This window comes from Staurois parvus, unplaced genomic scaffold, assembly GCF_062004578.1.
Source record: "Staurois parvus isolate SC_StPar_1 unplaced genomic scaffold, SC_StPar_1.0 ptg001234l, whole genome shotgun sequence".
Taxonomy (NCBI): domain Eukaryota; kingdom Metazoa; phylum Chordata; class Amphibia; order Anura; family Ranidae; genus Staurois; species Staurois parvus.
This window is the reverse complement of record NW_028319030.1, coordinates 310792-325030: the sequence shown is the minus strand read 5'-3', so window position 1 is coordinate 325030 and position 14239 is coordinate 310792.

Genomic DNA, 14239 nt, shown 5'->3' with positions numbered 1-14239 from the left:
TTGTTAGGTTGATCCACCATTTTATCAGCCATGAGCCAAACTCACTTCCTGTGATATGTGAAAGGTTGTAGAATCTCTGTAATTATAAATAACTGTTCATTAAATGACCTCTCATCCTGACCGCTGCCTACAGCTATTTCCTTTTGTTCAAAACGTATAATATAAAGCGTTGGATCCCATAATATAGGGCGGGTACCAAATATCCAGGTATGCTGTCTGCTGTTAGGGGTATAGACAGGGGCGGACTGACCATTTGGAAACTCTGGCACTGCCCGAGGGCCCGGGGTCAGTAGGGGGCCCCATGAGATGCCCCTGGGACCATTTTCATAAACTTTTTTGAGTTTGGGCAAGGACACAGGGGCCCCATGATCCCCTATTGCCCGGGGGCCCCATGAGTTGTCAGTCCGTACCTGGGTATAGATGAAATGAGTCATTACTTTTATGGGAAGTACACATTTTCCTTTGTCTACCCAAATCTGTGCGTACAATTACAAATAATAATCCGTCACCGTGCACATAATTCTGTGAACATGGGAGCTAAAGAAAAAGGCATATTGACACACAGTAAGCTGACTACCAAAATCCACCATGAAAATATTAATAATAATAGTAACAACATTAACAACAAAATAATAAATTATTATTATTATTCAAAATATAATTTACCACAATATTTGTAACAGCAATATTAATAATATTAACTACAAAAGGAAAAAATATTATTATTATTATTCACAATGTATTCAACAGCAATATTTTACAAAGAAAATTAATATTAGTAAAAATAATATCAACAACAAAAACAACAAAAATAATAATATTAATAATACTAGTAATAATCATTATTATTGTTATTCAACAATTTTTTCCCAAAAATTCTCTATTATCCGCTTACAGACCTCCTGCCCGCATTACATACCTGTACGTCACTCCCATCATCTGAGTTCAGGGCACCCCTCCCCGATCGAACAGGATTTTTTTCAGCAAGTTTCAGCCAATTATTCATGGCTGAGACCTGCTGATCAGCTATGTCCAATCACAGCCCAGAGCACTGTGTTGACAAACAACACAAACCTCTGTACAAAGGGAGTGATCTGTGTGTTTCTTCTCCCTGCAAAGGGAAAAGAAGCAAACAGATTTCTAGTAAAAAGCAGCACACGTTACACACATGCAGGGGCGGACTGACCATTTGGAAACTCGGGCACTGCTCGAGGGCCTGGGGGTCAGTAGGGGGCCCCATGAGATGCCCCTGATACCTTATTCATAGGCTTTTTTGAGTTTGGGCAAGGACACAGGGGCCCCATGATCCCCTATAGCCCGGGGGCCCCATGAGTTGTCAGTCCGCCCCTGCACACATGAACACGTGTTAGGCACACACTTAACCTCTTGATCACACTAAGATGTTAAGCCCCTCCCAGCCAGTGTGATTAGTACAGTGACAGTATGCAGTATTATCACGGGTAATGTGATGTCAGTGTCAGTTAGTCTCTCTCTCACCCAGTGTCAATTAGTGTTGCTGCACTATCACTGGGGGATTGATTTACTAAAGGCAAATAGGTTGTGCACTGAAAGTGCAGTTGCTCTAGAACCGAGGAACATTCAAGGAAAATAAAAATAAAAACAGCATTTTTTTCTTGCACATGATTGGATGAAAGAAATCAGCAGAGCTTCACCTCATTTCAGAGCTTCCCCTCGGATCTAAAGCAATTTCACTTGCAGTGCGCGGTATATTTGCATTTAGTAAATCAACCCCTGTGAGTTGCTGATCACCGCCATTACTAATATCCTAACAGATCCAGTATATCATAGATTGTAGACGCTATAACTTTCACACAAACCAATTAATATTCACTTACAGATCTTTTATTTACAAAATACATTTTGCCCTACTTTTATGAAGAAACTTTTTTTTATATGTTTTACAGCAGAAAGTAAAAAATATTGTCCTTTTTTTCAAAATTTTTAATGATAAAAAAAAAAAAAAAAAAAAGCAGTGATGATCAAATACCACCAAACGAGAGCTCACATTTATATGAAAACATGATGGAAATTTCAAATGCATACAATGTTGCATGACTGTGCAATTATCGGTTAGTAGTAGCAAGTAGTGCAGTGCTGAATAGCATAAAAATGGCCTGGTCAAGAAGGGGGGTAAAACCTTCTGGAACTCTAGTGGTTATGCTAGTAAAATATATGTCTGAGACCATCTTAACCCTCCAAAATCAAAACATTTAAAAAATAAACACAACTGCACTCAGGGTTACCCAGGATTAAAGTAAAATAGATATAAATGAGCAAAATGACAAAAATAAACATATTGAAAGGTCCTCTTATTCTTTATACATTAACTTTCAATAATGATGACAAGATAAAGAGCGAAGGATCACAGATACAGATGTTTCATATGGAGACCTAAAATGTATTCTTTCCACACAAATTGTTTTATCATTTTGCAATGACATACCGTATATACTCGAGTATAAGCCGACCCGAATATAAGCCGAGGTACCTAATTTTACCGCAAAAAAATGGGAAAAACTATTGACTCGAGTATAAACCGAGGGTGTGAAATGAGGCACCTACTAGTCAATGTAAAAAATAAAATAACATAAAAAAGTGCCCCATCATTGGTATCAGTGGGAGGAATAGTGCCCCATCATTGGTGTCAGTGGGGGGAATAGTGCCCCATCATTGGTGTCAGTGGGAGGAATAGTGCCCCATCATTGGTGTCAGTGGGAGGAATAATGCCCCATCATTGGTATCAGTGGGGGGAATAGTGCCCCATCATTGGTGTCAGTGGGAGGAATAATGCCCCATCATTGGTATCAGTGGGAGGAATAGTGCCCCATCATTGGTGTCAGTAGGGGGAATAGTGCCCCATCATTGGTGTCAGTAGGAGGAATAGTGCCCCATCATTGGTATCAGTGGGAGGAATAGTGCCCCATCATTGGTGTCAGTGGGAGGAATAGTGCCCCATCATTGGTGTCAGTGGGAGGAATAGTACCCCATCATTGGTGTCGGTGGGAGAAATAGTGCCCCATCATTGGTGTCAGTGGGAGGAATAGTGCCCCATCATTGGTATCAGTGGGAGGAATAGTGCCCCATCATTGGTGTCAGTGGGAGGAATAGTGCCCCATCATTGGTATCAGTGGGAGGAATAGTGCCCCATCATTGGTGTCAGTGGGAGGAATAGTGCCCCATCATTGGTATCAATGGGAGGAATAGTGCCCCATCATAGGTGTCAGTGGGAGGAATAGTGCCCCATCATTGATGTCAGTGAGAGGAATAGTGCCCCATCATTGGTGTCAGTGGGAGGAATAGTGCCCCATCATTGGTATTAGTGGGAGGAATAGTGCCCCATCATAGGTGTCAGTGGGAGGAATAGTGCCCCACCATTGGTGTCAGTGGGAGGAATAATGCCCCATCATTAGTATCAGTGACACCAATGATGCGGCACTATTCCTCCCACTGACACCAATGACACTTGCTGACCCCTGTTGCAGTATGGTGCTGCTGCAGCCAGCATATGTGGTTGCAGCAGCACCTCTGCACTGCACACTTACCGGCTTTTCCCTCACTCGATTTTCGCGGGTTCGCTCGGCTCCGCCTCCTCGCCCGTGATTGGCCGCCTGTGTACCTTTCCTGAGCTACAGTTCTGGCGGCCAATCACCGGTGAGGAGGCGGAGCCGAGCGGCAGGAGTCAGGGAGTGGCCGGAGTGACGGACGGAGCAGCGCTTCCTGGATGGATCATCGTGGGAGCCAGGTAAGACTGCAGCCCTCTGCCCACCCCTGTACGCGCCCCCCTTGACGGAGCCTCGCGCCCCCCCTGCAGACGTTGACTCGAGTATAAGCCGAGGGGGCCGTTTTTCAGCACAAAAAATGTGCTGAAAAACTCGGCTTATACTCGAGTATATACGGTATTTGTTCTCTTAGATTAGTTGGAGTTCTAGTCCTGGAGTTCTGGGTGCAAACCAAGGACTTTGTTCTATCAGACTTGCTGTCCAGCAAACTCCTAGCCAGTTTAAACATCTAACTATTTCTCTTGTCACAGGAAATGAAAGTACACTCCAGAATGGAGAATGATTTTTTTTTTACAAAGAACTCTCCATTTTTTACTATTATTATTTTTTTTTTAATCATAGGTTTTGATTTTTACCTTACTGTGTGCCAATAAACCACTTATTTTCTCTTTCCACGTTCACAGAATTAGTCAATACACTATTGTACATTGCATGGAAATTTGGACCACATCTTTTGGAGTCCCAGAGACATTGCAAGCCATTGGTGTGAGATGTAACATTTATAAATACCTGAATGATTGAAGTTAGTATAACGTCACCTCACTCACTAAGCTAAGTAAAAAATCCTCTCAAAGTGAACATTGGGGGTGATTTACTAAAACTGGAGAGTGCGAGATCTGGTGCAGCTCTGCATAGAAACCAATCAGCTTCCAGGATTTAATGTCAAAGCTTAAGGCGGAGCTCCAGTCAAACTAAAAATTGTAAAAAACAGCCACTCATCTGTCCCTCGATCCAGCAATGTCCTCACCAGAGCAGTCCTTACTGGCTGTCCTCGCTTCCCGGTGCCGGCATCCCAAGTGTGAGTGTTTTTACATTCAGGAACAAGCAACATAAAGTACATAAAATGTTTTATTAACCAACTATATACAGTACAGTAAGTTACAGGTGGAAACTAGAGCATACTCCCAATAGTAGTGGGCACAGAGTAATGGCCACACACAGTGCCTACAATGCACAAGTTCTTCCAGCCCGAGGGAGAACAGACATAGTCGGGATTGTTATAAGAAACCGTATCTCACCAGTTACATGAGTTCCGGCTGCTTCTGGCCATGCAGTGATGTGGGATTGCTGACAGGTTCACCGGACAGTAGATGGCAGCATGTGGGGAGCAGCAAGATGGTCGCCTAGCAGTTTCCGGGACCAACATGCAGCTCAAGCAACTGTAAGTGATGTCACGCTGCCTCCGTTCGTAAGTATGAGTTGTACATAAGTCGAATGTTTGTAACTCGGGGACTACCTGTACTCAGAGTCAATGTCATTTAGCCCTCTGGGTTAGAGCATACTAAGTGTGTCTGATACAACACATACATCCTTCTGAGTCGGGAACAATGGTAAAATATAGCAGCCAGACAGACAGGAGCTGGATGACTGGGGCAGGTTTTGAAAAATAAGAAAGGAAGCCTCCTGTGCTGAAAATGGATCACCCTACCCTAAGCAGCTACCACCTGATCTTCAACCACATAGTAAATAATGTTATACAAAAATGGTGTAGCAATAAAAGTGCTGATATAAACATATAATAACAAAAACGTGCGTGAGCTTAAACCATAACAATCACAGACTGAACTCCTGACCCCCCCACATGTAAAATCCCCAATATGGGGGACCAATTGATAGTGAAATAAGTGATTCCTCGCAGGGGAACACAATTAATAACACATGTGAAAAAAGTGTCCCAATTCAATACATCATGCTGTATAGCAGTCCATATGTTCAATTCCAGAAGTGCAAGTGCATGTGAATGTAACCACAGACAATAAGTGCCACACACTGTGATCTGATATCCGTAAGTGGCCAAAATGCCTCCTCACCTCCTTACTATGACCACAAGGGCCTGCTCGCTTAGTGGAACTATTGTTTCTGGTTTCATTTTGCTAGTGGGGTATCTTTTGTTGCTGGATGGATCTTATGTGGCTGGTGGGGTCAATTGCTGTTGGGAGGGATCTGTTGTTGAGGGAGGAAGCTATTGTTGATGGCTGCTGGAGGGTCTATTGTTGCTGGCTGCTAGGAGATCCATTGTCTCTGGCTGGGGTCTATTGTTACTGGGGTGGATCTTTTATTACTGGGGGAATATTTTGTTGTGGGGGTCTATTGTTGCTGGGGAGTCTATTGCTGCTGGCTGCAAGGCATCTATTTTACTGCTTTTCTTCTTATCATTGACAAATTCCATACAGATACTTAGGACCACAAAATAATACTTGCTTCTGTATTCTCTAAACGGAGCTGTAGTGTGAGGTGGATAGGGGACAGAACCAAGGGACGGTACTTGGAGGTGGGTGGGGGACAGAACCAAGGGACGGTGCTTGGAGGTGGATAGGGGATGGAACCAAGGGACGGTGCTTGGAAGTGGGTGGGGGGGGGGGTGAAAACAAGAAGTGACTCAGAAGTAGGGGGTACCTGCACCCATTCTTTGAAAAGAAAACCCTTTAAACACAATGGTCTTTAAAGGGACTGAATACCGAAACTGAACTTTTTGCATTAGAATAAATACGGAAGTTTACAGTAACTTTATATACATTTTTATAAATTGTCAAAATCATGAAAAATGCGCTATAAAAAGCACAAATTCTCTCCCAGTTCTAACCTATTAGCTAACAGCCAAAAGGAATACACACCCTGGTATTCACAAAGCGAACACAAAAATATCAGCAATAGTTAGTGAAACCTCTCATATATTAAAGTTATTACATCCAATTCCCTTCACATACAATGTAGTGTAATACTTAAATGAATATAACATATATTATATGATGACATTCAAAGATCTCAATAGTGAAGTCTGTGATCAATAAATTATCCTTTATATTCACCAAAGTCTTCAACTCCCAGAAAATATTCCACCAGTGTGCTCTGTGGGCTTTGGGAAAAAAATAAAGGCTCCCCAGAATGTACTGACCCCCTATAATTGCATTAAGTGGGTCAAACAATGCTTTTTCACCATAGGGTTTGATTAAACAGATACTCAGGTCATCCACTTCACAGGGTTTGATTAAACAGATACTCATGTCGGCCTCTTCTCCTAGATTTATCTGGGTACTCTTTAGGTAGGATTCCCCACATCGCTACTCTTAATTCAACAAATCCATTCTCTTGGCAGATGTAGAAAAATCGGTTTATTATACAAGTTTCATGAGACTTCCCCACAGGTAAGTGTACATGGTCCAGGATGTCCCACCAGGATTTTTCCATGCATATAAAAAGACTAGTCAGGTGCAGAATGAAAAAAATTGTTTTGTTTCATTTCATTTTGAATCTTATTTAAATAATTTAGATTTTTTTTTTTAATTTGTTTAATTAGTTTTTGGGATTTGATTTGGTTGATTAAGGTCCCATTGACATTGTTTGCGTTGGGAAGCTCTGGGCATCCTACCCCAGTGCAGTCCCAATGCAAAGTTAAAAAAACCTTTTGTGTGCAGATCCTTACCTGAGCCCCCTCTGATCCAGCAATGTTCATGATAGCCTTGGCTGTATTGAGACTCTCCCTCCTCATTGGCTGAGACAGCAGCGGGAGCCCATTGGCTTCCACTGATGCCAATCACAGCCAGTGAATCAATGAGGGAGAGCAAGAGGGTGGGGCTGAGCCACAGCTCTATGAGTCTTACGGACCCATAGAGCAGCAGCTTGGGAGCGAGCGTGCACTGGTGTCCCCAGCAAGCAGCTTTCTGGAGCACCAGAAGGGACCTGAAAAGAAAAGGATCGGGGCAGCTGTGTGCAAAATCACAGCACAGGGCAGGTCAGCATGACATGTTTTTTATTTTATATTAAAAAGAAATTTAAGTTTTAGTATCACTTTAAAAAATGTCCAACCCTTGAATAACAACCCCACACCATAACCCCCCCTGCACCAAACTTTACACTTGGCACAATGATCTCCATGTATAATACATAAGGGGGGATATGATCTCCATGTATAATACATAAGGGGGGTATATGATCTCCATGTATAATACATAAGGGGGGATATGATCTCCATGTATAATACATAAGGGGGGATATGATCTCCATGTATAATACATAAGGGGGGGGTATGATCTCCATGTATAATACATAAGGGGGGATATGATCTCCATGTATAATACATAAGGGGGGGATATGATCTTCATGTATAATACATAAGGGGGGGATATGATCTCCATGTATAATACATAAGGGGGGATATGATCTCCATGTATAATACATAAGGGGGATATGATCTCCATGTATAATACATAACGGGGGATATGATCTCCATGTATAATATATAAGAGGGGATATGATCACCATGTATAATACATAAGGGGGGATATGATCTCCATGTATAATACATAAGGGGGGATATGATCTCCATGTATAATACATAAGGGGGATATGATCTCCATGTATAATACATAAGGGGGGGATATGATCTCCATGTATAATACATAAGGGGGATATGATCTCCATGTATAATACATAAGGGGGGGTATGATCTCCATATATAATACATAAGGGGGGATATGATCTCCATGTATAATACATAAGGGGGGATATGATCTCCATGTATAATACATAAGGGGGGATATGATCTCCATGTATAAAACATAAGGGGGATATGATCTCCATGTATAATACATAAGGGGGATATGATCTCCATGTATAATACATAAGGGGATATGATCTCCATGTATAATACATAAGGGGGGGGTATGATCTCCATGTATAATACATAAGGGGGGATATGATCTCCATGTATAATACATAAGGGGGGGATATGATCTCCATGTATAATACATAAGGGGGGATATGATCTCCATGTATAATACATAAGGGGGGATATTATCTCCATGTATGATACATAAGGGGGGATATGATCTCCATGTATAATACATAAGGGGGATATGATCTCCATGTATAATACATCAGTGGTTCATATAGTGAACTCGGTGTAGTTATTCCCCCTGAGGTCATCACAGAGGACAAGGGGGCGCTCTTTACGTCTGGAGGAAAAGAAATGTAATCTCCAAACACGGAAAGGTTTCTTCACAGTAAGAGCTGTGAGAATGTGGAATAGACTCCCTCCAGAGTTGGTTGTGGCCAGCTCAGTGGATTGCTGTAGGAAAGTCCTGGATTCTTTCTTGGATACACAGAATATAACTGGATGTAACATTTATAGGTAAAGTTGATCCAGGGAATATCCGATTGCCTCTCAGGGGATCAGGATAGAAAGTTTTTCCCCTGCAGGAGCAAATTGGATCATACTTTGCTGGGTTTTTTTGTCTTCCTCTGGATCAACTGTGGGTATAGGACTTTTTTTTTTTGTAATGGTTGAACTGGATTAGCTTTTGTCTTTTTTTCAGCCAGACTAACTATGTAACTACTCCCCTTGATTTTATGGAGGTGTTTTTCTAGGAAGATTTGTACAATTTGATTGTGGGCCAAAGCAATTTACATGCACAACAATATGTCGCTACAAACCCAAATTCAGCTCTTGCCGGACAATTTGGATAGAAACCTATTATGGTTTCTGAATTTAAAATTTTTTTTGCTTAACCCTCAACCTGCCTATTACAAAAAAGAATGAGTTGCGGTCCTATTGGTCCACAGACCTGATTCATCATATACCTGTGTGCTCTGCTACCATGGCCAGGCATAGATATGAGACGATAATGAGCTTCATGCATTTCTGTGATTTCACTACTAAAATACCACATGACTTCATAATAAAATCTGGATTTTAGCAACTAAGCGATGTCTTACCATATACTCAGATGCGCTAAGATGCCACTCACTAAATTGTTCATGTTTGAAGTTCGCAGTCAAACATTCTGTAGGTTCAGATGTTCAACTGTGAACCGAACAGGGGGGTGTTTGGCTCATCACTACTGAAATGGACTGGATCATGTGATGTCCCATCGCTTGATGGAAATGAAAATGATCGACCTACAGAGGACTGAATTCAAAGACACCCCGAAAATCAAAGTGAAAAAATAATGCAGCAGGCGAGTCCATTTTGCTGAAATGTCATTGCAGCAACTCAGAATGGTCCTCAGCAGTTTGTATGGCCCCTATGTGCTTGTATGCATGCCTGACAACTTTCAGGCATGCTCCTAATGAGACCATAGATGGTGTCCTGTGGTATTTCCTCCCAGATCTGGACCATGGCATCACTGAGCTCCTAGACAGTCTGAGGTGCAACCTGGCAGAGTTGGACGGACCAAAACATGACATCCCAGAGGTGTTCTATTGGATTTAGGTCAGACAAGCGTGGGGGCCATTCAATGGTATCAATACCTTCATCCTCCAGGAACTGCCTCCATACTCTCCCCACAAGAGCCCGGGCATTGTTGTGCACCAGGATAACCCAGGACCCACTGCACCAGCATAGGGTCTGACAATGGATCCAAGGATTTCATCCCGACACCTAATGGCAGACAGGGTGCCATTGTCTAGCCTGTAGAAGTCTGTGCGACCTTTCATGGATATGCCTCCCCAGCCCATCACTGACCCACCACCAAAACAGTCATGTTGAACCATGTTACAGGCAGTAGAATGTTCTCCACGGCTTCTCTAGAGCCGTTCACGTCTGTCACATGTGCTCAGGGTGAACCTGCTCTCATCTGTGAAAAGCACAGGGGGCCCGTGGTGGACCTGCCAATTCTGGGGTTCAATGGCAAATGTCAGTCGTGCTCTATAGTGCCGGGCAGTGAGCACAGGATCCACTGGAGCACAGGTATCAAACTGGCAGCCCTCCAGCTGTTGCCAAACTACAAGTCTCATGAGGCATTGAAAGATTGACAGTTACAAGCATGACTCCCAAAGGCAGAAGAATGATGGGACTGGAGGGCCACCAGTTTTATACCCCTGCACTAGAGACTGTGAAGATGTGGCAGTTTAGTTATCTGACGCTGTGCTCTTTCTGCCTAAGTATGGATGTGGGACATTATTATAATTTGCATATTTACATTTACCTTGTAGGGTTTTTTATATTAATATACTCATTTAGGATAGGCAGTAAGAATTGCCAAAAAAAAGGATTACATGTGCAAAAATAGTACGTGGGCCTTCAGCAATATTGTCAATCATTATATGACTACAGGAAAATGGCGCCCAGCTAGCATATACAAGTACAGTGGAGTATGTGATGATCCAATCATTCCCCTTGAAAAAGTCACGTGCCCTGTGATGAAAAGTGTTGGGGCGGGGCTTGGATTACATCACCACGTCCATACGGAAATCAGTCTGAATAGCACACAGAGGCAATTATGAACATTGCTATATCTATCCATTGGATGTATACCTCAGTGTGGGCTGGCACCCTATACATGTGAGTGCAATATGTTTGTTGGTTTTATTAATAAAGTATAATAAGGATAAGACACTATCTACAACATTCTTTCATGTCATGGGGTGGAGCTGAGAGGAGGAGGAGATATGTATGAAACATTGGAGCATTAACTGGAGAGGAGGAATCGATTTCGGTCCTGTTGGCAGGACCAAAAAGCAGTGTTGACCGAACACTTGGTGGGAGGTCATATTTTTAAGATGAGAGCTCAGCTGGTGATGGTTTGGCACTGGAATTCCTGTTGAATATTTCTACCCGGAGGTGAAGTTTTCTTTTGAAGCATTTTTCTAGTTCACAATTGGATCTATATTTGGACTCTGTTTTGAGATTGGGACATTTGTAATTGGCACTAAACACATAAACACATATACATGCGTTAATTTATATGCATAGCAATATATTATGGTATTATATTAGTTATAGTATGTGGAACATTTCATGATGTTTAGGATCACATTTGTTATGGTGAGACTAGCACAGCACTATTTTTGATATATTGACGTCGGGCCCTCAGGTCCCCCTCATGAAGTCTGTTTCTGATTGTTTGGTCAGAGACATTCACACCAGTGGCCTGCTGGAGGTCATTTTGTAGGGCTCTGGCAGTGTTCATCCTGCTCCTCCTTGCACAAAGGAGCAGATACCGGTCCTGCTGATGGGTTAAGGACCTTCTATGGCCTTGTCCAGTTCTAGAGGAACTGTCTGTCTCCTGAAATCTCCTCCATGCTCTTGAGACTGTTCTGGAAGACACAGCAAACCTTCTGGCAATGGCACGTATTGATGTGCCATCCTGGAGGAGTTGGACTGCCTGTGCAACCTCTGTAGGGTCCAGGTATCGCCTCATGCTACGAGTAGGGACACTGACCCTAGCCAAATGCAAAACTAGGGAAAAACAGTCAGAAAAGATGAGTAAGGACAAAATATGTCAGTGGCATTCACCTGAAAACCATTCCTGTTTTGGGGGTCATCCCATTGTTGCCCATCTAGTGCACCTGTTTTTTCATTAACACCAAAGCAGCTTAAACTGATTAACAACCCCCTCTGCTACTTAACTGACCAGATTCATATCCAGGAGTTTCATTGACTTGATGCTAGACTCTGATTAAAAAGTCTTCTTTTCACTTTTTTGAGCAGTGTATAACGTGTTTGTAATTTACAAAGCAATTGGATGAAGTGTATCCTTCCTAAAATTTCAGGAAGAGATCATCATGGCCCTTTTGTATCCAGAAGGCGCTGTGGCCCAAATCCCCAACATGGGAGGCATTTTCTGTATGTCATCTCTGGTACCCCAACTCGAAGGTCACCTCAAAGAAGATGTCGTGTCTGTAGCAGATATGGAATACGATTCAGCACCCATTTTTTTTGTCCCTCCTGTCCTGGCCAACCTGGTCTCTGCCTCAAGAACTGCTTCTGTTGCTACCACACAGTAGTAGAGTATTAGTATAGGGTACAGCATATGGCACAGTCTAGGGCACATATTCACCATTCTCACACAGGGTCTTGAAAGATGTTAAATAGTCAGGAAACTGTCTGTCACATTTTGAGAGACCCAAAAATCAGAGGCTGTTCTTAAAAGTTTAAAAAAAAAGGGGGGCATATCCTTCTGGCTTCTGGAATGGCTGCATTCTAAGGAGCACTGGTCTCCCGATCTTCACAGCATCTACCCTCAGCAACGGTGGTGCTTGTGAGCATTGTCCTCCAGAGGCTCACTAGGGTGCCCACTGCCAGCTGCGATGCCCAAAAGAGGTAGTCAGGATGCCTAAAAGAGGAAGCACTGCCGCTAAAGCTGACAGATTTCTTCCAGGTGGCAGGAGAATGGGAAACCCAAGATGGCCCCGACCCATCTATGTGCACCTCAGCAGTGGAGGACTCTGCCTCAAACACCAGTGGTTCCTCCACCTCCACCATCACTGCAATTCACTTGCCTGTGACCAGCTCTGGAGAGATCTCGCCCCCAGACAGTCCATCCACCAACAGCCCAGCCAAACTTATGAAAGCTAGAAAAGGACTCCCACAGGATGATAACATTAAGGGAAATGATTCCCAGATTTTTCAACCACAACATCCCCCTCTTGAGCATTTCGCAGCATCTACTCAGTCTGTGTCAGTATCTGATCTCAAAGGAATATTGATTTCATTACGTGATTCTTTACATATAGATATGGTGAATATGGTGGCAAAGATTAATGCTGACGTACAACATTATTCTTCTTCTTATTATTATTATACAGGATTTATATAGCACCAACAGTTTGCGCAGCGCTTTACAAAATGAAGGTAGACATTACAGCTACAATACAATTTGGTACAAGAGGAAACAGAGGGCCCGGCTCGTTAGAGCTTACAATCTAGGAATAACATCTACAAGGCCGAGTGGTGCACATGGAACATGAAATGGAGGATGTATTTATCGCCCATAATAGTCTGGTGGATACATGTAAAGAGCAGCAGGCTGAGTTGAAGGCCATTCAAATTAAATTGGCTGATTGGGAAGATAGATCCAGATGCAGCATCAAGTTTAGAGCGGTGCTTGAGTCCATCTCCACTGCTAAACTCTATATATTTTTGCAACTATTGCACACATTGGTGCCCGACCTACAGAAGTATGAGGTAACCACAGATTACCAAAACCTCATTATCTCCCAGACGCAGTCCCACATGATGTTCTAGCAAGAATATATTATTACCATGTAAATGAAAAAGCAATGCAGGGACCGGAACATGACGATGTGAGGCAGCAGAGCGTGGGAGCTCCGGACACCCGTCATGAGCTCCATGAGGGATAACCCTTACAGCCTACCTGGGTCCTGCCCGTGCTGCTGTTGTGGCTCTGTCTCCCATTGGTGGCTGGTGGCAGCGGAGGGTGCCTGGCAGTGCGTTCCAGTCAGCCGCCTGTGAGCTGTGGAGCCAGCGGGAGGCCTGCGGGGAGCTGGAAGTGGTGTGGAGTGGTGGCTGAAGTCCCAGATGCCAAGGAAGAGCTGAAGGAGATTGAGGAGAATGAAGCAGCAGCACTTAAAGGGAGACCACAACAATAAAGCAAAAGCAAGCCACCAAAAATGACACTAATTGTTAATGTCATAAGCACCTCTCCGACTCACTTGTACAAGTGTGGATACATAAACCCAGGGGACAGCATACTAAA